The sequence below is a fragment of the Parasteatoda tepidariorum genome, chromosome 8 (assembly GCF_982258835.1).
Source record: "Parasteatoda tepidariorum strain Cologne lab strain chromosome 8, Ptep-v5.0, whole genome shotgun sequence".
NCBI lineage: Eukaryota > Metazoa > Arthropoda > Arachnida > Araneae > Theridiidae > Parasteatoda > Parasteatoda tepidariorum.
Genome location: NC_141762.1, coordinates 32551719 through 32579478, shown reverse-complemented (window position 1 = coordinate 32579478; position 27760 = coordinate 32551719). Strand labels below are relative to the sequence as shown.

The 27760-nt window shown below is 28.1% G+C and overlaps 2 long non-coding RNA genes across 2 annotated transcripts in view; one reads left to right on the top strand and one right to left on the bottom strand.

The window, feature by feature from the left end:
* Positions 1-620: 620 nt before the first annotated feature.
* Positions 621-27760, top strand: part of LOC147806052 (uncharacterized) — a 59147-nt gene continuing 32007 nt past the window's right edge. Inside the window, exon 1 of the long non-coding RNA XR_015428699.1 lies at positions 621-805. This is a non-coding gene — a long non-coding RNA (uncharacterized LOC147806052). The remainder of the gene's footprint in view (positions 806-27760) is intronic.
* The window catches only part of LOC107438516 (uncharacterized), an 83569-nt gene continuing 69860 nt past the window's right edge, over positions 14052-27760 (bottom strand). The window contains exon 4 of the long non-coding RNA XR_001583385.4: positions 14052-14091. This is a non-coding gene — a long non-coding RNA (uncharacterized LOC107438516). The remainder of the gene's footprint in view (positions 14092-27760) is intronic.

Genomic DNA, 27760 nt, shown 5'->3' with positions numbered 1-27760 from the left:
GTGCCCGCCATTAAAAAAAAATAAAAAAATATTGAAGGTTTTCAGTTTAATAAAAGGAGGGCTGAAGTCACTGGAGAATTTTATGGCTTATAAGCGAAAAGCATCTAAGGGTCTTATATAATCCTTGTTGATATCCGAAGAGTGACCGAAGTGTGTCACCTATCAAACGCTTTCCTGTGTAGAGGTAGTGGGTTCGAATACCGCCGGAACCCTGAATGTATCTTCGTGTAGGCCTCTGAATTGTACTATATGTCTTCTTACTTGACTGAGGCTTATAAGTTGTTCTTATGTAATTGAGTACACAAGCCTGCACGTATGTGTACCAATAAATAAACAAATGAATCTGATCAGTATCGCCAGTCAAACGCTCTGTTAAGCTTGGAGGTGATGGGTTCGAATCCCACCGTAACCCTGGATGTATTCTTTGTTTTCTCTGTTGTTGTTAATTTACGTCGCACTAGAGCTGCACAATGGGCTATTGGCGACGGTCTGGGAAACATCCCTGAGGATGAACCAAAGACATGCCATCACAATTTTGATCCCCTGCGGTGGGGATGGCACCCCCGCTTCGGTAGCCCGACGACCTGCGCGAAGTCGAGCACTTTACGGTAGCATAGTTTCGAAACCTAGATTTGATTAACCTATAATATTTTGGTTCAAAATTGCGATATTACTTTGCAAATTTCAATATAGTAATCAAATTTTTAATTATTAATTTATTGCTTCGAGATATATTGTGGTTGCTTGAATTTCTTATTATTTTACTAATCGTGTGAAAAAAAACTACTGTTCTTAGAATTAGTTGGTAAGTTTCCATTCACATGTTTATAAGCTTTCATTATTCCAGATGTTTGTTTATAAGCTTTCATCTTTTCATCTGTGACTTTTTGATTGCTACGTAAGACTTAAAACATTTTGTTCTATATGTATTTCATGAACATCTCTATAGCTATATAAATGTTTTAATTTTCTTTTACACTCCTTAAGACCTGAGCAATAAGTCTTTTGTAGCGTACATTTTCCCTCTTGATAATAAATTTTCAATGCGCAAATATTTTTACTCCATTTCTTAGACGATTTCAAAATCTTACATTGAGAGTGTTCATTACAAAATACCTAGTGTTTGTAAGCAAAATACCTTGTGTTGTTAGCGATAGCACAGATATTGTATGTTTCATTTAAAAATTTCCTTAAAATGAATAATTGAAAAAGGTACAAGGAATACTTGATCAGTAAATAGATTCAGATCAGAGAATGGATTCAAATATTAAAAATGAATATATCAATGAGAAAAAAGTGCTAATGGTAAATATTACTAATGTATCAAAACTAGATAAGAGGCTTTCAAAATACTTTGTACTTAATGCTCATATTTTACTTCTTTTGTCTTTTTACTCCTGTTTGAAAAGTACTATAATCAGTTCTGACATGTATGCTTTTAGCAAATCGTGAATATATAAAAATCGATATTCATTGGAATTATAGTAAAGCTTGCATTATATCATAAAATATTCTCGCAAGTATTACATAAAATATAGAGAGAGAATAAGAGATTGGAGTAACCTCATCAATAATAGATCTTCAGACAAAGTACTTTTTCGAATTTGCATTTTCAATCATAAATCTTTCTTTATCTCTTGGTGAAGTATTTATAGATTTATTATTCAAGATAGATAAAAATTTTATTGATAGAAATATTTTAAAGCTTGTACATATTGTCAACTTGAGTGAATTTATTTCGATTTTTATATCTTTTTTTTTAAAAATATGTTTGAACTAACGAAAAATTTTGCATTAATATTTTGAAACTATTTTGCTACATCAAAACATTTCTACATCCACGTTTAAAAATATCAACGTTGTTAATTTTTCGTGTGCAACAATACTTGGGATTTAGTGGCTAAAATTTTTACAAAAGATAAATTCTTTTTATTCAATTTACTTATGACTATAACCATCAAAGAATTTTACATTTGCTAATTTGAAACTTAGTACACATTAGTATCAAATTTATGTAAAAAGTTTTTAATTACATAAAAAAGAATATTTTTGTTACAGTATAAAACTTTTTATATTACTTAAAATTTTAAGTATAAAATAAAATCTTTCAGAAGCCTTATTATAAATACTATATATATATATATATATATATATATATATATATATATATATATATATATATATATATATATATATATATATATATATATATAGCACAATAAAGCAATAAAGACAAAAAGTCTTTGAGAAAAGAGAGAAAAACGAAGAAAATTATGAAAATTAATAAGTTTTATTTAACAAGCATATAGAAATCATAAAATAAGTTAAAAATGTAGAGAAAACATGGAAAGTATTAAAGATCAATTAAAAGAAAAAAAATTATTAAAATAAAATAACTTTAAAAAAATATGCATTAAAAGTCCGGAAAAATAAAAAAAAAATATCTCTTCATCAGCTCACACGATCATATCCGCAAAAAGGAGTACTTTCTAATATTGTTCTAATATTGTTAATCTTTCTAATATTGTTTCTAATATTTTTTTTATTCCCTTACTTTTTTAAAATTATTTTATTTTATTATATTTAATAATTTTCCGTCTTTTCTTTTCATTAATCTTTAATGTTACTGTGAATGACCGAAATCTGAAGAATGTCGACTTTCACCGGTGAATGTCAACAATCATAGTCGCTTTGGTGAATGTCCGAAATCTTTGTTATATCCAATTTTATATTAATTTATTTGTTGATATTATTATATTTATTTGATATACATAGTTATATTTATTCGATATTTTAATGCTTACTGACGATAGATTAGAGGAAACATCAGTGTTTGGAGTATCGGGCAAATATATACCGGGCAATGGCACTTGACCTTAAAAAACTATCAGTGTAGGGTATACCGGGCAAGTGTATACCAGGCAGTGGCACTGAACCTTAAAAAAACATCAATGTAGGATATACCGGGTAAATGTATACCAGACAGTGGCACTTAACTAGACTTAGTATGACTAGATACCTTTGGTAAATGTCCGAAGTATATACTAGGTCTAGTTAAGTGCCATTCTTTAAGTTCCATCTGAAGTTACCTACAGATAGAATCTAGTTAACATGTCTTATGTACTAGTGAATTGGAATTGAATAATTGTAGTGATAGCTACGCTACAATGCTCCCCCACTAGAATTTCATCTGTGATAGAATTCGATGAATGAATACTGTTGGTAGATTCATTGCTGTTTTGTGAGAGGACGGGAAAACTGCATTAAGATCATCGGTGTTTGACTGCTGATCCTGAGAATTGTATTAAGATTACGGTTGTCGTAGCTTCTGTGTTGCAATTAGCAGTTGCATGTGTACAGACCCCCGTTGTGTGTGATCGAGACTGAGTAGCGACAGAGTGAAGCAATTTCGCTTTCACAAACAACAAGTCAACTGTTTACTCTATTCAATCCCTCAGAATAGACGTGCTCATACTGAAGTGGATGCTTCTGTTGAAGTAGGCGTGTTTAGATCACGTTCGAACGCCACCAATGTGGTGCTATAGGCTACCGACGATATCAACCGTCATCAATCTAAAGGTATCTCCAGATATAATCGAGTTAACATGTTTTTATACTAGTCAATAGGAATTGAATAATTGTAGAGGTAGATAAGCTGCACTATCATATTGAATTTAGTCTCATTTTATTTAGCGTAACATTATTAGTACATATCTTACAGGTCTTGGAAAACAATTTTTTATTCACCTTACTGCCTATATTCTGTTATATTCACCTAGCTAAATAAATATACGTTTAAAATTCTTTTTTCTGGTTAATGTAATTTTCCACATTTTTCCCAAATCACACTTTTGTTTTCTATATCGAACATTATTTAAATCAAAGTCTTTTCGCTCTCAAAATCAATGCTACTATGTATCTTTCTTGAAGTTACGCAAGGAATCTTTGCGTGAGAAAAAATAGCTTCACTCAAAAGTTTTTTACTTTAAGCGATTCTGTTCTTTTTTCTTTTTTTAAAAAAAAAATCTAAAGGACAAAACGTACATCGCTCAGTAATAACATCAAAATATTCTTGAAAAGACGCAGAATAAGTAGTTCATCTATTCTAAATCAAGATCTATTATTCTGTTAGATTGCATACAGAAATTGAATCGTGTGCATAAACTAAATTTAAACTCACATTAGAAATCAATATCTTTGACACAAGAAATCAATGCTAAATTAATTGAAACAGCATTTACCATTTGAAGATTGTTAAACTTTTCCCATAGTGCTATTTATACCTTTTGTAATAAAGCTTTTTAACTCAAAATAACGAATAGAATTTTTTACAGAGAATGTGTAACAACCAATATTGACGTTATACAAATGTTACAAATGACGTTATGATAAATTAATTGAAACAGCATTTACCATTTGAAGATTATTAAACATTTCCCATAGTTCTATTTATACCTTTTGTAATAAAGCTTTTTAACTCAAAATAACGAATAAAATTTTTTACAGAGAATGTGTAACAACCAATATTGACGTTATACAAATGTTACAAATGACGTTATGCTAAATTAATTGAAACAGCATTTACCATTTGAAGATTATTAAACATTTCCCATAGTTCTATTTATACCTTTTGTAATAAAGCTTTTTAACTCAAAATAACGAATAAAATTTTTTACAGAGAATGTGTAACAACCAATATTGACGTTATACAAAACGGAAGCGACATACAATTATCCTCATTTGGTTTTTTATAAGAATTGCAATTGCGTAAGTTTTATTTGTAAAAAAATAATCACATAAAAATATTTAAATTAATAGTTTAGTGTTTCCTATAGTTTAGTTTACTAACACTTTAATTAACACTTTTTCAATTCCTACTATTAGTTCACACTCTCTCTACACATATTTATATATCTTGTTCAAATTTTCAAGTGGTAGTAAAATACTTTTTAGTCATCTACTCAAGTTACATACAAATACAGTTACAGTCAAATACATTTTTTCAAACTTGTGGTAGATGGCACTTGACATCAATACAGTTTTTTTTCAAATCTTAATTCATTAATTATATTTAATTAATGAATTTAAATCAATTAATTTAAACTAATTTATTTTTGTTTTATATGGGAGAAAATTTTTTTTTTAAAAAAGATAATTAGCAGGATATAAATTTAGGAATAAATATTTTGCCACTAAATATTGTGATTCTGTCATATGTGTATACATATTTATATTAATTGTAATTATTTAAATTAAATTAATTGTAATTATTTTTATAATTAATTTAAAATTGTTCTTTGTTGATCTAAGTAAGAATCTACTTTTAAAAAAATTATATTACTTGTTTAATAATTTATTTTTAAACATTTTTCACATAAATTATAAACAAAAAAAAGTCTTAAAGAATTAGAGTTTGAAACTATAGCAAAGGTAGTATTTCCCTATTTATCCCTACTTTTATTTTGTTCTCCTCTAAAACACTGTTCAAATCAAAAATTTTTCGTTATCAAATCAATGATACTACGCATCTTTCTTAAATTCATATAAAAAAAAATATCTACGAGCAAGAATAAAAATCTTCAATCAAAAGCTTTTTACTCTAAGCGACTGTTTTAAAGGAACAATCAAAGAGCGTTAGATTTATGCTCATAATAACATCGATATAGTCTTAAAAAGATTCGAAGGAAATTCATCGATCACCATAAACTGAAATTGAAATTCTTAATTTCCTAAACTCACATTAGAAATCAATATCTTTGACACAAGAAATGAATGCTAATTGTTTAAAACAGCATTCACCATTTGAAGACAGTTAAGTTTCCTATAGTATAATTTATATCTTTTGCAATAACATTTTTAAACTCAAAATAACGAATTCAAATTTTTGCAGAAAAGATGTAACAACCAATACTGTTGTTATACAAAACGGACGTGACATAAAATTATCCTCTTTCTGCTTTTTATAAGAATTGTAATTACGTAGGTATTATTTACAAGAAATAATCATATAAAAATATTTAAATTAATAGTTTGGAGTTTCCTATACTATGCTTAATATCAAACATTTATTTAATAATTTATTTTGAAGCAATTTTAATAAATTGTAAAAAAAAAAAGTTCTAAAAATTTAAAGTTTAAAACTGTAGTATTTCCCTATTTATCTCTACTTTTCTTTTGTTCTCAACAACGCTCTCCAAATCACAATTTTTTCGTTATCAAAATCAATGACAGTACATATCTTTCTTAAACTCATATAAAAAAAATGCAAGAATAAAAATCTTCAATCAAAAGCTTTTTACTCTAAACGACTGTTTTAAAGGAACAAACTAAGAGCGTTACATTTATGCTCATAATAACATCGATATCGTCTCGAAAAGACTCTGAGGGATTCATCGATTCTAAATAAGGAGCGAGGATTCTGGTAGATTACATACATTAATAGAAACGTGCGCATAAACTCAATCTGAAATTTCTCGATTTCTCAAAACCCACATCAGAAATCAATATCTCTGACGCAAGAGAGGAATATAAAATTGGAATGTTTTGCAGATTAATGTTGGTCTGAATACCTCAATCGCTTAAAAGTTGACGTCGGATGTTTAAATGGAAAAGGGAAAGCAAAGAAAAATCAATTTCGTTTAAAGAAAGTTCCAATTCTGGTGATTAAGAAAATATGGAGTGTTGGGAAGAATTTTTGTTCTTAAACATCATTTTTTATTCCAATTCTTATTTTTTTTGTTCTGTGTTAAGACGTTTAAAAAGACGTATAATTTTCTTAACCCAAAGTGGATTGCTGCCCTGGTGGATGTTTGTTTTTGTTACATAAAGGAGTTTAGTTTAATTTATTTTTAAATATATATTTCTTTAATTCTACTACCTGGCTCTTTTTAAATTGAAGCTGATTGCAGATATTTTAAAAAAAATTTAATCTGAAATAATGTGTATGCATTCCTTAAGCTTTGAAAACATAATGATATAAAGTATTTTATTTTTTAAAACAAATACCGTCTCGCACATACACTGGAAAAAATATGGTCAAAGCTACAAGAATATGGTAAAATTTATCATGTTTCTGGCTCTATATGACAGACCATAAAAATTTTTGTTTTTGCTAAATGAAGGATTTTAGTTTAATTTTTTCTTAAATATATATTTCTTAAATTCTACTGCCTGGTTCTTTTTAGATTGAAGCTGATTGCAGATATTTAAAAAAAATTATCTGAAATATGGTGTATGCATTCCTTAAGCTTTAAAAACATAATGATATAAAATATTTTATTTTTTAAAACAAATACCGTCTCGCACACACACTGGAAAAAAATATGGTCAAAACTGCAAGAATATGGTGAAATTTATCATGTTTGCTGGATCTATGGGAAAGACCATAAAGCTTATTAATTTTTACTGAAGGGCCTTGGTAATGATTTGGTAAAATCAACAATAAAATATGGTTTTATATTGTGTTATAAATTTTGGTAAATCAATCAATGGCTCTTCTTACTTCTAATCATTCACCCTCGAATATTCGATTTAGGCCGAACAGACAAATCTAACAGAGATTTAAAAAAAATTCCAATATAAGAAAGAGTGGAATGAAGAAAGCAATAGAGTTGGATTTCCAGTGAAATTGTGACTTTGGGTGAATTTAACCTAAATGATAAAAAGTTAATGAAAAAATTCTTAAGGAAAAGTCTCTAAATGTATATAAATTTATAACATATATAAAACTTCTGAACTATATAAGAAAAAATGGTGCAGTGTTGAACGGTAGTATCAGTACTTTGAACTGAAATATCAATTACCACAATTTAGAATCCTTTATTCAACATTGAGTCATTAAATTTAGCTATATTTTCATTTAAGTTGAGCTTAAGAACTAAGTTAGGTTTAAGAACTAAGATAATTCGGTTCAATTTAGTACTATATTAAAGTTGTAGCAAATTGTATAATATAATTATAAAATGTAATTGTTTAACACGCTCCAAAACTGCAGAGTAAAAAGATACACATTAAAAAGATTACAGAGTAAAAATTAATTTTAATTGTAATTCTTTAAAGGCGTGTTCTAACAATTTGAGGGTTAGTTTAAACAAGTCTTAGTTAGTCTAAGCTTATTTCAAACATTTAACTAAACTTTTTTCTGTCCAATGGGAAAGAAACACGTTGGCTGAAAATTTCTGCAAATATAAAAACAAAATAAGGTCAAAACTACCAGAATATGGTAGCATTTACTGTACTTCTGGCTCTATGGGGAATCCGGTTTTATAATATGTGATAAACTTTGGTAATTTCATCATGATACGCTTAGAGCATGGCATAAAAACCTTTTATTTGGTTATGTTTATTTTCCCGTTTTGTAAATTTTACTAAATGCATAATAATATGAAACTAGAATTGGAAACCAGAAATCAGAATTTTCGGTTTACCGTTACAATATAAATGGAAAAGTTACCAAATGAATGGTTTTTATTAACAGGAAGCATGGTTCCAAATTTTTTTTTCTCCATTTAGATTTTATCAAGTTTATAAAAAATATCATAATCATGGCTAATTATGATGGAAAAAAATTTGTAATTTATATACGTTAAAATTGACTTTTAATTCGAAACCATTCCAAAAAAATTTTAATACCATTTGTGTAATTGTTTGTTCTAATTCATTTCTTCTGAGAGTATTTTACGATATTTAAAATACAGATCTACAATTTAATGCGAAAATAGCGTTTAAGTCAGTAAAAAATCTACGCATTCGCTTAAATATAGAAATTTGCATTTGATATAATTTGTGGATTTATTTTAATTGGTTTAATTTTTTCTTTAATTTTGCAGCTTAAATTCATTGGTTTTAATTAGTCTGTTTTACGTGATGAAGATTTCTATAAGATGTGTAAAATGATTTAATTCAACAAACTTATAATTTAATTCAGAATTATTGCTTAAATATAAAGGAAAGTTTTGTTTAAATTTAAAATTATTTGAAAGTTAATAATTAGAGAATAATTTTTTAGTCCATTATAAAAAAAAATAATAATTCACTTGTAACAGTTTTAATAAATCTGTTTCACGCATTATAGGAATTCTATTCGCTACATAAAATAAAAATCTGCAATTTAATGCAAATTCTTAATTTTAATCAGAAAAAAGCACCAAATTGTTTAGCAATTAGTACAACATAATTTGTTTTTATTATTTCAATCATTTTTTAAATTTATAACATGCATGCAAATAAACTTAATTAATGAAGATTCTCTTAACTACTTGGTCAAAAATTATCAATATAATGAAAAATCTTTGCTTAAATAAGTAAAAAAGAAACTAAACAATGTTTGAATGCAAAATATCTGTAATATATACATTTTTAAATTAAATTTTGTTTTATTCTGTTTTCATGAGCAGAGTTTTAATTTAAGCACAATAGTTTTAACGAATATGCTTTACTTGATAAAGAATTCAATAAGGTATGTAAGGTGAAAATTTACAATTTAATGCAGACTTTTTGCTTGAATCGGAAAAGAAGAATAGGAATAACGATTTAAGCTTTTCTAAATGGAACATGATGTAATAGATTTTATTCAATGAAATACAAGATTTGGATAATATAGCAAATGGATTTTTTATGCAAAATCCAAATCTGCATGATCATTATCATTTGTTCCTGTGTTACATCATTTGCTTTAGAGTAAGAGGTAATGAAATATTCATTTCTTGGATATGTTTCAGCAGAAATAGAACTTTTTTTATACTTAAAAAAATATGCTAAAAAATGATAATGAAATGAGTTTCATCGCTATATACTAGTGGTTTATAAAAGGCTCAATTACAATTTTACTTCACTTGAAATTCCAGTTCGTGAAAATTCATTTACTTTTTTTCTTAACTTACATCTTAAAATGAATTTATATTCAAAGTATGGTAAGCATTTTCTTAAAGGAAAACTCTATTAATATTTATAACTTACAACATATTCATTATAAACTATAATAGTAATTTTGAATTTTAAATTAAAAATAACAGAAATAATAAAATCAATATAATAGAAATAATCGAAATAATAGAAATTTTCTAATTTCTATTATTTCGTTTAAAAATATATCATTATTAAATTAAGTCATATTTTTAGAATTTCTTACCTTGCATTCCAAAATAAATTTATATCCAAAGTATCCAGGTTTTATTTTTTCCAGCAAAATTGAAATGAAAATAAATAAACTAATAATTGTTTATTAAAATATACAAAATTATGTGTTTTGCCAATGTATCTTAATGTCTATCCTGCTCAAAGTTTCTAGTTATATCAAAATTTCTTCAAATTTTAACTTTTTTAATTAATTTGCAGGATTGTGAGGCAATTTTGTTCACTTATTAAACGACAAAAATATGCTGCTTTGAAAAAAACTGTCAAAACGTGTCCCCGTCATCTTAGTTTTTATGTAAAGGATATACTAATAATCATCTAAAGTTTTAAAGTTACTTCAAAATTTGTAGAAGTTATGTTAGTTACTTCAATTCATTTTTTATATTAAGCCTTGCATACTGTATTAGTAATTTTGAGTTTTAAGTTTTCTAATTTCTTATTTCGTTTAAAAATATAACATTATTAAATTCAGTCATATTTTTTGAATTAAAAAATAGCTGAATTTAAAATATTCCTAATAAGTATGTTTATTTTTACTTTTATAAGTTAATGATATCTAACAATTTTGCCCTATTTCATAATTTCAAGATTGTTGGAATAAAATTAACTTTTAAAGTGACTTTAAATATTTATCAAATGAAAATATTTAATAACTTGACTTATTCACATTAGTTTTAGATTTATTTGAAAGATATTTAATTATGAAAGCGTCTAGAGAAATGAACATACAGTTCAAATTTTGTTTCTAATTCTGCTCTGTGTTTTCAATTTCTGTGATAGATAAAATTTAATTCATAGTTAATTTGAAAGATGCTTACAAATTCGTGATCATTCCGTTCTTTTATACTTGTCATTACAAATAGTTTCAAATTGAAATGTTTTATTTTAATTTAAAACATTTTAATATTTGCTTATCTCAAATTTTCTGCATTCTTGATTTTCCACATTAAACACTGTATTAAATTGTTTCCGCTTTAAAGAAAGATATTTATTTCTGCTTTTAAATATATTTAAAATTTAAAAACTTCCTGAAAACTGTATTTTTAATTCATTAGTTTTTTTTTTTCAGTGTAAAAATCTTTCGATTTTTCTAAATTTAATGTCATTTATGAATTGAAATATGCACTAATTTAAATTATTTTTGTTTCTTTCAGGAAATTTAACAGTGGGAAAATGTTTAAATAAATTTCCGATAAATTATAAATAAACATGTAATTTCTTTTTTAAAGAAATATATATATTCTCTAATACATTAGTTTTGGTTTCTGAAAGTGCTTTGAATGTCTAAAATCGTACTAAACACTTTGCAAATTTTTAATAATCAAAATGCAGTAAAATAAAAATATGTTATAAAATTCTATAAATTAAAACGTACAAAAGTACTTTCAAGTTACCAGCCATTTAGTATTATTTTACTAGCATATTAACTTTTTAACCCCGTACTCATATTAAAAGAGTTGATTAAAATATTCGCTTTAAAACATTTCATTTATGCAATTAAACATATTAAATACTCAAAAAAAGGAAAGGGTAATACTTCGTGCTACGCAGACTAAAGCAAAACAAAACGAGAATAAAGCAGAAATGAAAGTACATAAATTGGCCTTCTATAGTTTCAATTCTATAGAAAAGAACCTTCCTCGAAATCTAAGCGTCAAATGTTTAGATATTATGTAATGCCACGTCAAATATTTTTATATTAAGTACAATTTCATGCTTTTTATTCTTTTAAATGTATCTAGTTAAAATCATTAATAATAGTCTAATAGTTGTGCATCAAATTTCGCACAAAAATACAAAGCAGATTACAAAACACAAAAACAGATAACAGATTCCAAATATCTTTTAAATTAATTATGACATTTTAAAACAGAGTTTCAACTCACCAGTATTTAATTTATCTTCTTTTATTATTCTTTATAATAAAAGTATACATTTTTTCCTTAAGTACATTCATCTAGAATGGGAATAACATTCAAAAATGTTAATGTGAATTTGATTCATTTAATATAGACGAATATTAAATATTTTCTGGGTTTCAATCAGTAAATAATAAAAATTCAAAAATATAATCAAAATCCAACATATTTTACTATTTGAAAATCATTCCATACCTTTAAATAGTGCAAATTACTCTTTAATAAAATTTAAGAAAAAACCCATTTGCATACTTTTAATTCCTGCATAATTTAAATTAATCATTTGATATGCACGTTAACATTTATTTTCACAATTTTTATTTCAAACCGAGAAAATATTCAAATATTTCCTTTTAAATTTCAAATATTTAATCTCCCGAGCCTCTGAACTCTCAATCCTACTGGAATTATCATTTATATGTGCTAATTAGTTTCCACGTCTCTCGCCCTAAAATTGATGCAGCTAGTGCTTAATGTAGTGCTAGATCATAATCAACGTAGGTTACCAAGGCTGCCTAATTAACCAGAACTGGGTTTTGTCTGCCGTTTAATTTCTGCGTGCCTAATTTAGAAAATGATAGTATTTTGAAACCTTTGGTTCAAAGGCAGAATTCTAATTAGTTTATTTCTACTCACGCGTATTTTAATTTTAAGTTTGAAAAGGTTTGTTGAAAAATGACGGTCATTCGTGAAACAACTCTACGCCTCATTTATTCTGTAAAAAGACACATTTATCACTTGTTCCGTTTATTAGTCGTGCATGCCAAAGGGTTCAAAGTGAGACTTTTATCTTTGATTTTACTGTTTCACTGGCTTCATAGTTACAAAAAATATGTACATTTACTTTGATAACGTATATATTTCAAGAACTATATCAATTTTATTCTATAAAGTTGCTGTTTAAATAAACATGTAATTAAATATCAATGTTTTAACACTGGTATAAAATAGCACCCTATAATTTTAACTTAAGGGTATTAAACACCACGTGGGGAGAAAACCTTCTGATAAAATTACCATATGGTATAGTAAGGACAGTTCTGGTAAAAGAAATAATTCTGGTTAATTTCAAAGCATATAATATTTAAGCCCATGTGGTAGCGGTTTACCAGAAATTTTGGTTTTTATAACTATAATTCTTAATACCACAAATTTAGCAAAAATTAAATTTTACTGGCTTTTATACCATGCTCTAAAATGTCATAGTAAAGTTGCTAAATTTTACTAAATTTACCAAATTTTATTACATAATATAAAAACCAGCGAGAATCACCGTAAAACTACCATATTAGAGCGAGAAACACGGTAAAATCTGCTATGTTCTGGTAGTTCCAAGCATGTTTTTTTCTCGGTTGCATAATACAAGTAAGTAACAATAAAATAAGAATCAAAAATGCATGTTATTAAAGCAGGAAATATGCAAAATAATAGGTAATAAAAAGTATAAGTAGTACAGATAAACTTATATAAATAACAACATAATATTTTTTAATGTATAAATAATTTATAGTTCAAAATAGGACTAATACAAACAATTAACAGTATGATAATGACCAAAATTAAAGCAAATTTTCACTTAGTATATATTTTATTTCAATTAAAATTGATTAAAATAATTCTTAAGATATGAATAATTTGCAATGTGAAAATTAATTGCAATTTAAAATCTTCAAAATAAAAATCGAATATGATGAACAAAATATTTGTTTACTAAACAAATATTTGCTCCAAAATTTTTGTTTATTTTTTAATGTAGCCTTTTTGACACTAATCACAAATAAATAATTTAATGAAATCTTGCCAAAATCTCACTTAGTTGGACCCATTTTTCGTTCTTTCATTTGGAGAATTATCCTGTTCACAGAATTTTTATAGGAATGTACAGAATGCTAACTACAGCTGGTTGAAGGGGACCAATTGTTATCGAAAAATTACAATTCGGCCCAATGTCAACCAACTAAAGCGTAGCACTAAGCATTAAGGTAGCAACACGGACGATTTTTCTCTTTTTGTCAGCAACACGCACACCATGAAACACCTAAAATTAAAAATAACAACGATTTCTCAATTGAAATCAATATTTACAGCACAGACAAAAAATTGTTACACAGAGAAAAACATTTTGGTAAAATTATCTTACTGCAAAGGAATGAAATTTATGGTATTAAATAAAAATCATTCTGGCTTATAAAACCAAACTGTACGGTATTTAAACCTTTCATTTTGCATTTTTTTCCGTTCATATTGTCGTCAGCCATTAAGGCAGAGGGGGTACGATTGTTTTTGTTTTCCAGTGGCTAATAATTCAACTTCTGATACACCCATGCGTCACGCCCGTTTATAGGGCGGACCCATTCATACATCCATTCATTCATCTACAGATCGTAATTTGATATGAACCAGAGATCTATCAATCTCTAATTCAGTACCCCTGGAGGTACCGATTTCTTATGGTAACTTGGAAGAGTTTGTGACCCGACAAATTTAATTTGCACCTGTCACCATTTACTACACGGAGAGTCTTCGGCCGGGAGGGATCGAACTCAAGACCTCTTGTACATGGGCCCAACGCTCTGCCAACCAGGCCATCCCGACTTTCCATTCATATGGTAACAGTTTACCCGAAATTCAGGTTTTTTAAATTTCAGTTCTTATTGCCACACATTTAGCAAAAAATTACAAAACTGAAGAGTAAATTTAAGCGAATAAATGGATTTTATACCAAGTTTGTATTATTATATAATTACCAAACTTTATCACATTTACCAAATTTTGTCACATATTATGAAACCAAATTTTACTTTTAATTTTACCAAAGTGCTTTGGGTAAAATTATTGAGCTTTTTAGTATTCCCATAAAATCAGAAACACAGAAAATTGTAATACGTGTTTCAGTTGTCTTGACCATTCTTTCTTCTCAGTGTAGTTATGGTTCATTATAAAATTTCAATAATCAATAGGAGCAAAAAAATAATTTTTTGTTTGTACACAATTAACTGAAAGTGTTATGAAAAAAGGATTTGTTGAAGATTTAAATTTCACGGATGAATAAAATAACGAACGTATATCATTATCAGTGTGCTTGAAAATGCAAAATCCAAAAATTTCTTATATTCAAACAAACTAAATTTTTTTTCTAACTCTAATTCGGTTTTTAATAAGCAGCGAGGGAAATATTTTCATATTTTTAATATATTGAATTTTGTTCTTTCAAACAAATTGAAAATATTTTTTACGAACATTATTTTAATATTTTTACTATTTTTTTATTCTACTTTTTTGCATAAAATTTTTTAAAATTTGTTTTACTACCTTAATTTTTATTATTCAGTGATATCATCTTTCATGAAATTTTCAGCATGTTCCCTTTTCCATTTTAAAGTATTTTAAATTTTTACTGTTTTTAAAATTTAATTTTAATTAAATTTTGACTAAAAGCTGCAAAAAATTTTTGTTTTACTGACACTACTTTCATGTTGAAGAAATACCAAATTATATATTGTTTCTTTACTAAAATGTGAAATAAATATTCAACAATTAAAATAACTCTTCCTGAGACATAAATTGAATTTATACAATTCAGTTTTAAAACTTTTAAATCCCAGTATATAATATAACTCAGTAATTCGAGTTTCCAATTATTTTAAATATTATACAAAGAGATATTCTTCATATTGTGCTCGGTTAAAGAAAAAGAAGTAGGTTTAACCAAAAATGATCTAGAAACTTGCAATCAATGTTACATACAAGTAAACTATTCTAAAACGACTTCAAAATTGTAATCTTTATATTCGATTTCAGAAACATTCGCCTCGAGTTGGAGCAATTCACTTGTACTTGTTACATTTACTTGAAGAAAGAGTACAGATGATTTATTACTCTCTAACTGCAACTGTAGCGAGTTAAGTTTCAAATAGAAAAAAATGAAGTGCATTGAATTTTAACGTCATGGTATCATGGCTAGGGTTCTCAATTGCTGTTCTTTTTTGAATGGCTTCCAACATGTTTCAAACGATCTGCATCGTGAATGGCGGATTTGTCGGTGAAACTGGATTCGTTCTTGCTCGGTTCATTGAAAACGAACGAACGCTTTACACACGGCTCAGTGATGCCACCGAAAAGATAAATTTTTATTATTTTTCATTCGGTTGAAGTCTAGGAAATTCAATTGAAAGGAACGTTATCTTTCGTCTGTTGTCAGCGGCTGATTTTAGAGAGTATTTTCAGTATTGAGTCTTCAATGAACTTAGAAACGGTAAAAATTTTGCTGCTGCATTAAACATCTTCTTAATAATTGATTTTCAGAAATTTTTGAACCGAATATTTTTAAAGTAGGGATCTTGTGATAGTATATTTTCACAAAAAGAAGTCTTTAGACATGAAATAAGAAATTAAAAATGGCATAAAAGAGTTTTAAAAATTGAATCTCTGCATTATTAAAATATTTTCTTGGCGAATGTATGTACCTATTTTAAAGTAATAAAACATGCGTAAGATCCAGGTGAGATAAGTAGAGCATCTTAACAGCTCTTAATCTAATGATTATATTTTAAAACTCTTAAAAGAACACTACGATACAATTTGAAATGTTGAATTTTCCAAATTTTTTTAATATTGTTTATCTGTACTCAAATGTAGTAATTAAAAACTTTTTAAAAAATTTCAATTAAGACAGCAACTTTTACAAGAATACAACGTAATAAATAATTTACTACTTCTTCTATTTTTAAATGGAAATTTGACATACAGCATTTGTACGTAGATCAACGTTATTAAAAATGTTCTTCTTATGATTAGTCATTTTTTATCAGTGAGAATTTAAACTTTTTATTACCTGGGCTGATTGAGTATGATCAATACGAATATCTTTGGTTTTATTGGAAATGAGATGAATTTTTAAATTAAAATGCATCATTTTTTTACGAAACTAAGGAATATTCATTACCTAAATACGATTTTAAAAGTTTTAATTCTTACTCAGAAGGCATTTTAGCACTTACAGAAGTAAGTAAACATATACGAATATTTTCTATCTATTAAAAAAAGCATAAAAAGAGTGAAATAAACAAAAGATTTAAAAGAATGAAAAGCATATTTACGAATCCGAAAAAAAAGCAAAATTGGAGAAAAAGGTGTACAGTATTTATTGCATATCCCCCTTTCCACAAAAGATTTCTTGAGATAATGAGACGTCAAATGAAGAAAGAAACCGAAGAATATTGTTTTTTCTTTCATTTTTCCCCATCGTTACAATTTTTTTAAATTGTAACAAATCCTTGTATCTTGATGCTGAATTGAATCTAAGTAAAAATAAATAAGTACGTAACATGTTTCTGAAGCTTTCAGTATCTAACCATGCAATGCGTATACAATACAAAGCGTACATGTTCAATATCTAACAATACAATGCGTATCAATTCACCTTTTCGTTTAAAAATACGTTCCTCATACTTCCAGATGCTATTTTACTCTAATTTAACAAACGAAATAAAAGGAATTTTGAAGTTTTTGTATTTTATGAATTTAAAATACAAAAATCCCAAATGAAAATAAGTTTTAGTTTTTTGTATAAAACTTGTAAGAAAAAATAAAACACTTCAAGTCTCATATCCATCCAAATATCCGTGTAATTGGCAAAAAATATATAAATATACTTCAAAGAAACTATTTCAGGAGCTGATAAAAAAATCTTTTTTTTTTTCGATAAATAAACATTAATTCCTATTCCATATATTTTTCCGAGATTCTACAAACTGCGTTTCCTCCATCTTTGTCAGTTTTTTTTTCTTCCAAAGCAGATGCTTTAACAATAATAACAACCCCATTTGTGATTCTTTGCCCATTTTTGAGAACATGTATTTTCTTTTAAGTTAAAGAATCGGAGGGAAGGAGAAATATTAAAGCCCAAGGTAAGTTTAAAGCCGCTTTAACGCCGAAGGTATCTTGAAATATTGCAGTTTTACAACCCCAAGGAAAATTTTATTCTTTGTTCGGAAAAGATTTCGAAAGTTAAGAAGGATATAAAAGAGTTCTGTTTGTAAAATTGGCAACTAAAATGACCAGTAGCAAGTAAAAGAAATATCAGGTCTTTTATCGAATTCGTAAAACATTTACTGGATAAAAATACAAAAATAAAACTGTTGATATTCGTGATAAATTATGTTTACAAAACTTGTCTAATCTTATTCTACCTTATTTTTAAAAAAATATTCCTTAACAGAAACAAAAATGTTAAAAATGCAATTTAATGTTGAATTAGCGTAGTTAAATCATTCAAGACATGTTAATGGTAATTTTGACATATAATGACATGTAATTTTGACATTTGATATGATAAATAATATATTAAAATGCTATTTACCAATCCTTATATATTTACTCGGAATACATTAACACTGTACATAGGCATCTTATCGAATTTGAGAAATATATACTGGTCAAAAATATTCAAAAAAAATATAACCTATTCGTGATAAATCATGTTTATAAGGCACATAATTCCCACCTATTTGAAACTGTGAATATCGCTTTACAGAAATGAAAATGGGAAAGATGTAATTTATTGTTGAATTTTCACCGTTGAATTATCCAAAACATGTTGACAAATGGTAATTTGGACGTAAAAAAATATTTCGGATACAATCAATATATTTATTATTCAAAGGATATTTGCCCAGAGTGCACTAACACTCAAAAATGACCTAATAAAACACAACACTATGAGGAAACAGTATTGCAAACAAATAAAGAAAGAGGATATTTTGTGTATATGAATAAAACACAAACATAATCACAGAAAGTACAGTTTGGTACTCTGACCAAGAGATTTCCTCAGTGTCGAAATATGGAATGAAAGAAGAGAAGCGTCCCTCAGTGGACTGATCATTAAAACACGATTCCCTGCAGATCACCGAAGTCAAGCATCAGTCACTGCGGTCAGTGGGTGGGCGGGTGACCACTTGGATCAGTCTGTGTGGGGACCGAGGGTGTGCGGTATAGGCCTTCGTTAAACTGTTCGACCGTAAAGTGCTTGACTTCGTGTGCAGGTCGTTGAACCACCGAAAAGGAGGTGCCATTCCCTTTGCAGAGGATCAAAATTGTGATGGCATGTGTTCGGATCATCCTCAGGGATGTTTCCCAGACCGTCGCCAATAGCCCATTGTGTAGCTCTAGTGCGACGTAAATGAATTACAACAACAACGAGAGAAGAGAAACAGGGGGATGCAGAAGAAAAATCAAAAGCACGTTGCATCAAAAAAGTGTTTAAACCCATATGGAATGTGGAAAAAGTTTTAAGATTATAAAACAAAAAATTTTATGAGAGGAACAGCTCTTGTGTTGTAGAGTGACAATTCCATATGATGCTATACACTGAGTGGCCAAATTATTATGACCACCCCTTCAGTCGTCTGCTTCCATACCCTATACGGCGCAATGTGCGTCGAACAGTACGTTCAGAGACGTTCACAGTTGCTCCTTGATTAAGATCACTTGCAATTTGTCTCACTGTTGCTCTCCTGTTGCGCTGCACAACCCTGGCCAGCCTTCTCTCTGATCGAGCACTCAGTACCCAGTGACGATCACAAGTCTGACGTTGAGATCCGGTTTTTTGGTTGATTGTCCATTCTTTCTACACATTAACAACTGCTGCTCTAGAACACTTCACAAGTGCAGCCGTTTTGCTGATGCTCGTTCCGACACATCTCGCACCCACAATCATTCCACGTTGAAATTCAGTTAAATCACTTTTCTTTCCCATATCTGATCAAGAAACACAGTATAACTGATGACTCACTTGTCCAGCATTCCCGTGTTATGGTTATCTTGCCCTCAAGCGGCAACACTGTGACGCAATAACTGATTTGCGTAAAACTCTGAGGTGTTCATAATAATTTGGCTACTCAGTGTATATAAGATGCCATATAATTAGGATTTCTTCGAAACTCGAAATGATTCCCGGAAATCAAGGTAAGTGGCCAAATAGCAGTAATTTCTGATTTCATATTATTAGAATTTCGGTTAGTTACAGATTGTTGAGTTTGTTTAGTATGTTGGTTTTAAATGTATCTTTAAGGATCTTTAAATCGATAATTAAGATTACAGTTTGTCTCTCTAATATACGCAATACCACGCTGTCAGGACGTTAATAAATACGCCAGCTGTTAATATCAGCACAAGTTATGCGCCTGATGAGGTATTGCGCTAACTTTTACAGCCAGTGAAAAACTTTTTGAAAAGTATATTTGTTAATTTCATAAGTTGCTAATTTGAAAATTTAAAAGAAAAAAGTTTATTTTTTAAACAGAGTTCTTGTAGTGCTGAAATTGCATCCTCAACTGTATTTTGACATCAAGAGTTACAATGAAAATTAAAAATTAAATAATAAGTTCAAACTCAACGCTTTAATGAACTTGTACTCTCTTGTGTCTTGATAATTGTCTCATAAAATGCAGATACTGTTTTTAAATTTTTTATTCTGTTGTACCAAAAAAAAGTATGCAAAAAATGCTTCCAAATCTTAAATAAGTCACTATTTAATGCATTTTAAGAAAAAAATATTATTTCTCTTAATATGACTGAAAGAATTATGTAACGGTGCTAAAACTTTTTTGTTAATTAAAAAAAAAGTCACAATTTAATTCTTTGCCCAAGGAGTAAAAAAAACTAATTTTATAATTTTTTAGAGAATTGTAAGATTTTTAATTGCTTTATTTCAGTAAAAAAGTTCATGATTTTTAACTTTTTTTAGTCATAGACACTCTTAAAGAATCTTTAACTCCAGTTTTTCTTGCAGAATCAATTGCTAATCGCAGCAGTGATTCAACAATGTATTTAAATTACGTTTTTGCTTTTAAATCGTATTCTCGATAGTGCAATGCAGATTTCATGTTTGTATTCTTATGCGAATTTTAATTTTGGTTCAGTGTAAAAAGCATAAAATACAATATAAATAAATTACTTCATCTCCATATCCAAAAGAAGTATCCGACAGCTATAAATAATTAAGGATTAACTTCTAAAACAAATAGTAAAAAAATGAAAAATAAAGCAGCTTAAAAAACTATTTATCAATGGCGCCTTTTCCAACAAAATTAAATTTATCCCAGTTTCGCTAAGAATCAGACCATGACATCAGCTTTAAATACTGACTTTATACACATAAATCATTATTTTCTGTTTACAGGAAATATCAATTCTGTGACTTTGTCGCTCTTTAAATATTCTTAAGATTTAAAGTTTAAGTTTGAGCTTTAAAAACTTAAATGATCACTTTCGTTGCACTTAAATTTTGGCTCATGTGATAGTCGCCAATCTTCCATTTGAGGCAGATGCGTAAGTTGAGCGTTTCAAAAAGAGAAAACCCTCTTAAGAAGTTTTCGAAAGGGAAAACTTTTATAGTTGGCGAAAGATTAATCCGATTAGCCTAGAGAGCCAAAACTTCAGTGAAAATCGGATTAGTGGCATACGATTAGGCCGTTAAGAAAGATGAACACGATGCGAAACGAAAAGAGAATGGATTTTTTTTCTTCTCATTGGCGACACTTCAGTTGAATACGCCTTAAACTTCAATATAACTAAATTAAGTGGTTAGTTAAACCGATATATAGGATCGTATGAATGGATTAGTTTAATTACGTTTTATAATTTAATACTGATTAAGAACGCAGCTCTGAAATTGAGAATAGTTCTTAAATTAATTTCTTAACTTATTTATAGGATACTTTAGGAAACTGATCATCATAATTTGCTATTATGATTAAAATATTTTTATTGTCTTGTTCCACAAAATATTTTCGCTTAGAAAAAGCAAACATTCAATTAAATTATGAATCTGTGAATATCTTAATTATGTTTGATCACAATTCATGAGTAAAATTCAATTAAATTATGAATCGGTGTGAATGTCTGTGAAACTCTTAAGAATCTGCTTAATCTCCATAATTTATTTTTATTATTTAAATATTTTCATTTTCTTACATGATAAAATATTTTTGAACAATAAGCGAAAATTCAATTTATAGTTAAAAGTCATAATTTTGGTAACTAAAAAAGGAAATTATTATTTCAGATTCGTATGTATTTTTTTTTTCAATTTTTGCGTTTTTTCAAATCTTTTTTAAAAAAATACAGCTTTTGTCAGATGTTTAATTCACTCAAACAAACTAAAGTCCGATTAAATACGCTAAAACTTCATTTCCTTTTTTTTAGAAAAAAAATTCTATTAATCTAGAAAACTTATTCTAAAAACTCCAAACCTAAAGTAATCCGGGATAAAAATCTAGCTGTATTTATGACTCTAATTTAACATGTTCAATAAGATCATTTTTATTCACTTAAAAACTAGTTCGAGTGCTATTTGTGATTTCAACTATTAATTTTAATCAAATCTACATTATTAAATTAATTCATATGTTTCCAAAACCTAAAGCAAAGAATCATATATTTATCAGTCGTACTGGGCTACGTACCGGGCTATATCTCGTGTATACCTCCTTCACTGTTAGAATTCCACGATCTCATAAATGTTCCCAACGCTTAAAGCCCCATGTCTTACCAAATTTATGAATAATATAAAATATTCTTCAAGTAATATAAAATATTTGGTATAAATATAAAATATTCTGCAAAATTTATTTTTGTTTATCGTATGCCTCATCTTTAAAGTACAATGAAACAATATATCTTAAATTATTCCCGTTTATGGAAAAAGAAAATTTATTATTCATATTTATTAAAAATAAATTTTTTTCTTCAAACCCGAGACATAAATTATTTACACTTGTCGATTTGTTCTATTATCTGTCAGATGCAATGTCTGTCCATTTCTGTAAAATACAATAAAATAATACGGATTAAATTATTCCAGATTTTTGTGAAAGAATATTTATTATTTATGTCTTTAAAAAGTAATTCAAATCTTTTCTTTAATAATGAAACATAAATGAATTTCTTTACACATGTCGATGCGTTTTTCTATGTTTAAAATACTGATCTTTATCTGTCAAATACAATAAAATAATATAAATTAAATTATTCCTTTTTTTTGTAAATAAAAATTTAGGAATCAGTTTTATTTAAAATAACTCAAATCAAACTTTGCTTCAATACCGAGGCATAATGAGTTTATTTACTCACGTCTATATGCTCTATCACGTCTATTAAGCTCTAAACACATATTTTTACTCTTATAATTCATTTTAGATGGTATTTTAAATTATTTTATTTCTTCTCAATCTACACTTTTAACGAGAAAAAAAAATTATGTTCCTTAAAATGTTGACACAAAAAAACAATATTTTGGAGTTTAGTTGATAATGACACTGAGTATTTCGAAAAAGACAAATAAAGAATTAAAAATTTATTAATATCTAATAATATTATGTCATATGTCCCATATCACTGAGCCTAAAGAATTTTTTAAAAATATATTCCTTGGAAAAGATCAAACGGATGCGTTAAAAATACACTCATACAACTCATCTCTGCTGCTCATATTTATGCCCTTTAGCCACATTTCTAAAGATTTTTCCTCTACACTGGTTTTTTTACTGTGTAAAAAATTTATGAAAGCAAAATTCATACGCTGTGTAAACAAAGTATTTTTGGAAACTGCGATAAAAGCCTATATCGATTTTTTCCAAGAAAACTTCACTAAAACTGCTCGAGAATATGAAATCTGTGTCGTAGAAGTGTAAACATTCGATAACTTCTCCTTGAAGAATGCAGAAATAATTTTGAAATGAATAAAAATATATACTTCTACTTTCACTATCTTTATTAAATCTTTTTTTTTCTTGAAAGTTTCAGTAGCATGGTTAATTAACTCTTTTTAAAATAGTGTGCTATGAAAACATCTAATCTTAAGCTATAAGTAATTCTTTTTCATTTCCTTTTTCTTTGAACTTAAAAATTCCTTTGAAAGTGCCTCAAAGCAATAAGTTTTATTATTCTAATGAATTAATATTCAAGCCAAAAAATGTTTAGTATACACAAATACTTTTTATAATACGGATACTTAATAAAATACTTTTTATAATGCGGATATTTAGGAAAAAGTTTCTTTTTTTAATTAAATGGAGAAACATTTAAGCTATTATAGATTTTTTTCACATAAATCTATTAATCTTATTAGTTTTAGAGCTGTTCTCTATATTCATTTCAATATTTTTTGAGGCTAATAATATTTCTTATAATAAATAGTTATAAACATTGTAAGTTCTAATTCAAATAATTTTTGCGAAAAAAAGACTGATTTTTTTTAAAAAAAAGTCGAAATCATAAGAAATGGAAACAATAAGGAATGAATGATGAATTAGGTGATCATTATATCGAGATGAGTAAGAAATCAGTTAATTTTTGTCAATTTTAAAAATTCGTTCACGTTCTAAAGTTTGAAGACAAATGGTTCAAATACCTGGTAAACATGTGAACAAATTCAAAATTACTACGACCATTTTCAGTAATAATGATAAGTAATTTAAGAACAAGACGCCCATTAAAATATTTCATTTGAAATGGTCTGGCACGAACCAGAAAACAATGCCTTACAAATTTTACTATCCTCAACGCCATCTGTTGACGAACTTTATAACTAATTTTCAGACAAGATTCGAACAATTTGTTCTCGTTTCCTAATCACGAGAGAAACGGAAGGTACATTTATGCATTTTTGTTCTTCTTTTATATCTATGTAATTTTTCACTTCTGCAAATTCTCATAATACAAATTACTTGTGACTTTTTTCAAAAAGACTATAATAATATTTGATTTACTATTCACTATTCTCTAAGAACACGTAAACAACATATTATAATATGTCTGAGTAAAGTTTTTTAAGGAATGTATACTGTTTCTGGCTGATGTTTTAACTCCTTAAAAAAATCATAAAATTTACATACACATGAAATTAAAGCTGCGTCTTTAAATTCTTTTTAATATTTTTTTTATTTAAAATATGTCTTTAAGATTTAAAAAAGTGGAATTCAAAAATCACTTTAAAACATGTTTTCAACCACTTTAGTTTGTAGATCAAAATACACTCTTGTCAATTTTTCGCTTTTGTGAGTACGAGGACGTCTGATTCACAAAGGTAAGAAAATACAGACATGAAATTATGATTGATTGAATAAAAATATCAGTTTGTAACAAAGAAAAAAATTTTAAACTTCCAAAAAATGTAAATAAAATATTCATCTCATTCCATTTACGATCTTTTAAACAGAGTGCAGAGAAGAATATTCCACTTATAATGGAATAATCTGCTCATCCACATTAGTTTTATGGATTAGTACAAAAAAAATAATAATAAAAACTATGATATAAAAAATACCAGTTGATAATAAAAAAATAAATTTAAAATTTCCAAATAGGACATGATTTGACTTGCTGGAAGAATAATTTTCTCTTTGCAACTTTTCCTCGGAATTCCGAGAAATGTTTTCCGGAAAACATTCGGATAAATTACTGAAAACTTTATTTATGGCTCTCTTTTCAATTCTGTCCCAGTCAAGCAAACCTTAATTCCAGGCCATAAACGCCATATCCAGACTATGCGGCATTCAAAATAATGTTTACTGGAAAGAAAATAGCAATAAAATGTATTCCTTTGGAAAAGCTTTTGGCAAGTCGAGGGTTACCAGATTTTCTGATCACTGAAAAGTAGTGATACTTAATCTTTGGCGTTGTACTCAAAACTACGCCAATATCTATCGTATCAGAGAGATTTTGAAGACTATGCAGCGCAATTATAAAAAAAGAAAGAAACTAACTTTGTAAATGTTGTAAAGTACAAAAGTAATTCATTCTCTTGCATTAAGGTTTTTATATATATGATATTTTAATAAAATAGAGACAATGTCAAGTACGAAAATTTGTTTGCAACCCTGAATGCTGGTAATAATGTTTAATTATTCTTACATCATTAAATTGTGAAAATTTTTCATGAATTATTTATTTTCTAATTCTAATTATGCTAAAATGAATATCTATAAAATTGCATATGTTTTTGGGAAATGTAAAATACACTTGCATGCGATTTACTCTTCTAAACACAACAAAATACCACAACAGTATTTGGTTCTACTGCAGCAGAAATATTCAAGTACAATGCGCAAAAATATAAATACCCTAAAAACCCTTTATTCCAATGATCGGACTTTCACGTAGTAAGGTTAAATCAAAACTATCGCTAAAGGCTAAATCAAAACTGTTATTATTTTGACTATCATTAAAAACAAATAATTATTAAACTATTTTTTAGTTAAATTACTTTCACATAAAAGAATTTATACCTTTGAGCTAAAAAGTTACGATTCAATTAAAAAAAAATTTCGAGGCATAGCGAAGTTCGCAGAAGTCAAAATTAACGTCGAGGAGCACAAACTTTTGACCACTTCTGCCTAAACTGTATTTGGTCCATATTTTTCATATAGCAACTATCAATAGCATGGTTGGTAGGGGACTGGGGCCACGTCAAAGAGGTTGTGGGTTTGATCTCCGCCGGACAAAAACTCCCCGTGTAGTAAATGGTGACTGGTGCACGTTAAATCTGTCGGTCACAAAGTCCTCCATGCTCTCATAACAAATCAATATCTCTGGGGGTACTGATCCAGGAGCTCCCTTGTCTTCTGGATTGAGATCAAAATTACAAGGAAACGGAGTTGTACATTGGTAGTTGTAACAGAACTGGGTCGGCTGTTCAGCGACAGTTATATATAAAAAAGAAAAAATACAGCTAGTATCAGAGACGTGGTAGCCCAGGGAATAAAATGCTCGTCTTCCAATGAGTTGAATTGGGTTGAAATCCCAGCAATGACTGGTTGATTCGAATTCTGTACCCGGCCTGCACTGACCACAGCGCTGACCTGAAATATCCACAGTGGTAGACGGATCATGGGTTAGAGTCCACGTGCCGTCAGGCTAACCGTGTGATGTGCTCGTGATTTTCCTCTCCATAAAACGCAAATGCGAGTAAGTTTCATCAAAAAGACCTCCACGAAGGTAAATTTCTCCCAATACTTGATCCAGGAGTTCCCCGTCTTCTGAATTGGGTTCAAAATTGCATGGCTTCGGAGTTAAACATTAGTTGTCGTATACCCAAAATTGGGTTGGCTGTTCAACGGCAGTTATAAATAAATATAGCCAGTATCAAAGTCGTGATTGCTCAGGGAAAGGAACGCTTGCCATCCAATGAGGAGAACTGGGTTCAAATCAAAACGATGACTGGTCGATTAGAATTCAGCATGCGGCTCACCTTGACCACAGTGTTGACGTAAAATAATCTCATTGGTATCATGGGTTAGAGTCCCTTTGCCGTCAGGCTTACAATTTGAAGTTCTTGTGGTTTTCCTCTCTATGTAAAGGAAATGTGGGTTAGTTCCAGCAACAAAATCCTCCACGAAAGCAAATACTTCTCCCAACACTTAATCCAGGAGTTCCCTTGCCTTTTGATTGGATTCAAAATTACGAGGCTTTGGAGTTAAACAAAAGTAGTCGTAAACCCAAAATATTGGATCGGCTTCTCAACGATGGTTAAAAAATATATATCCAGTATCCCCCATATTTTGAAATCCCAGAAAAAATTTCCTTTTAAAAAAATTTATTTTTATTCAAAGAAAATGTGTCTTTATGTCTGATTTCGTAACTTAAAAACCGTTTGTACTAATTAATAAACATATATTGAAGCAGAAATAAGTAAAAAAAAAGCA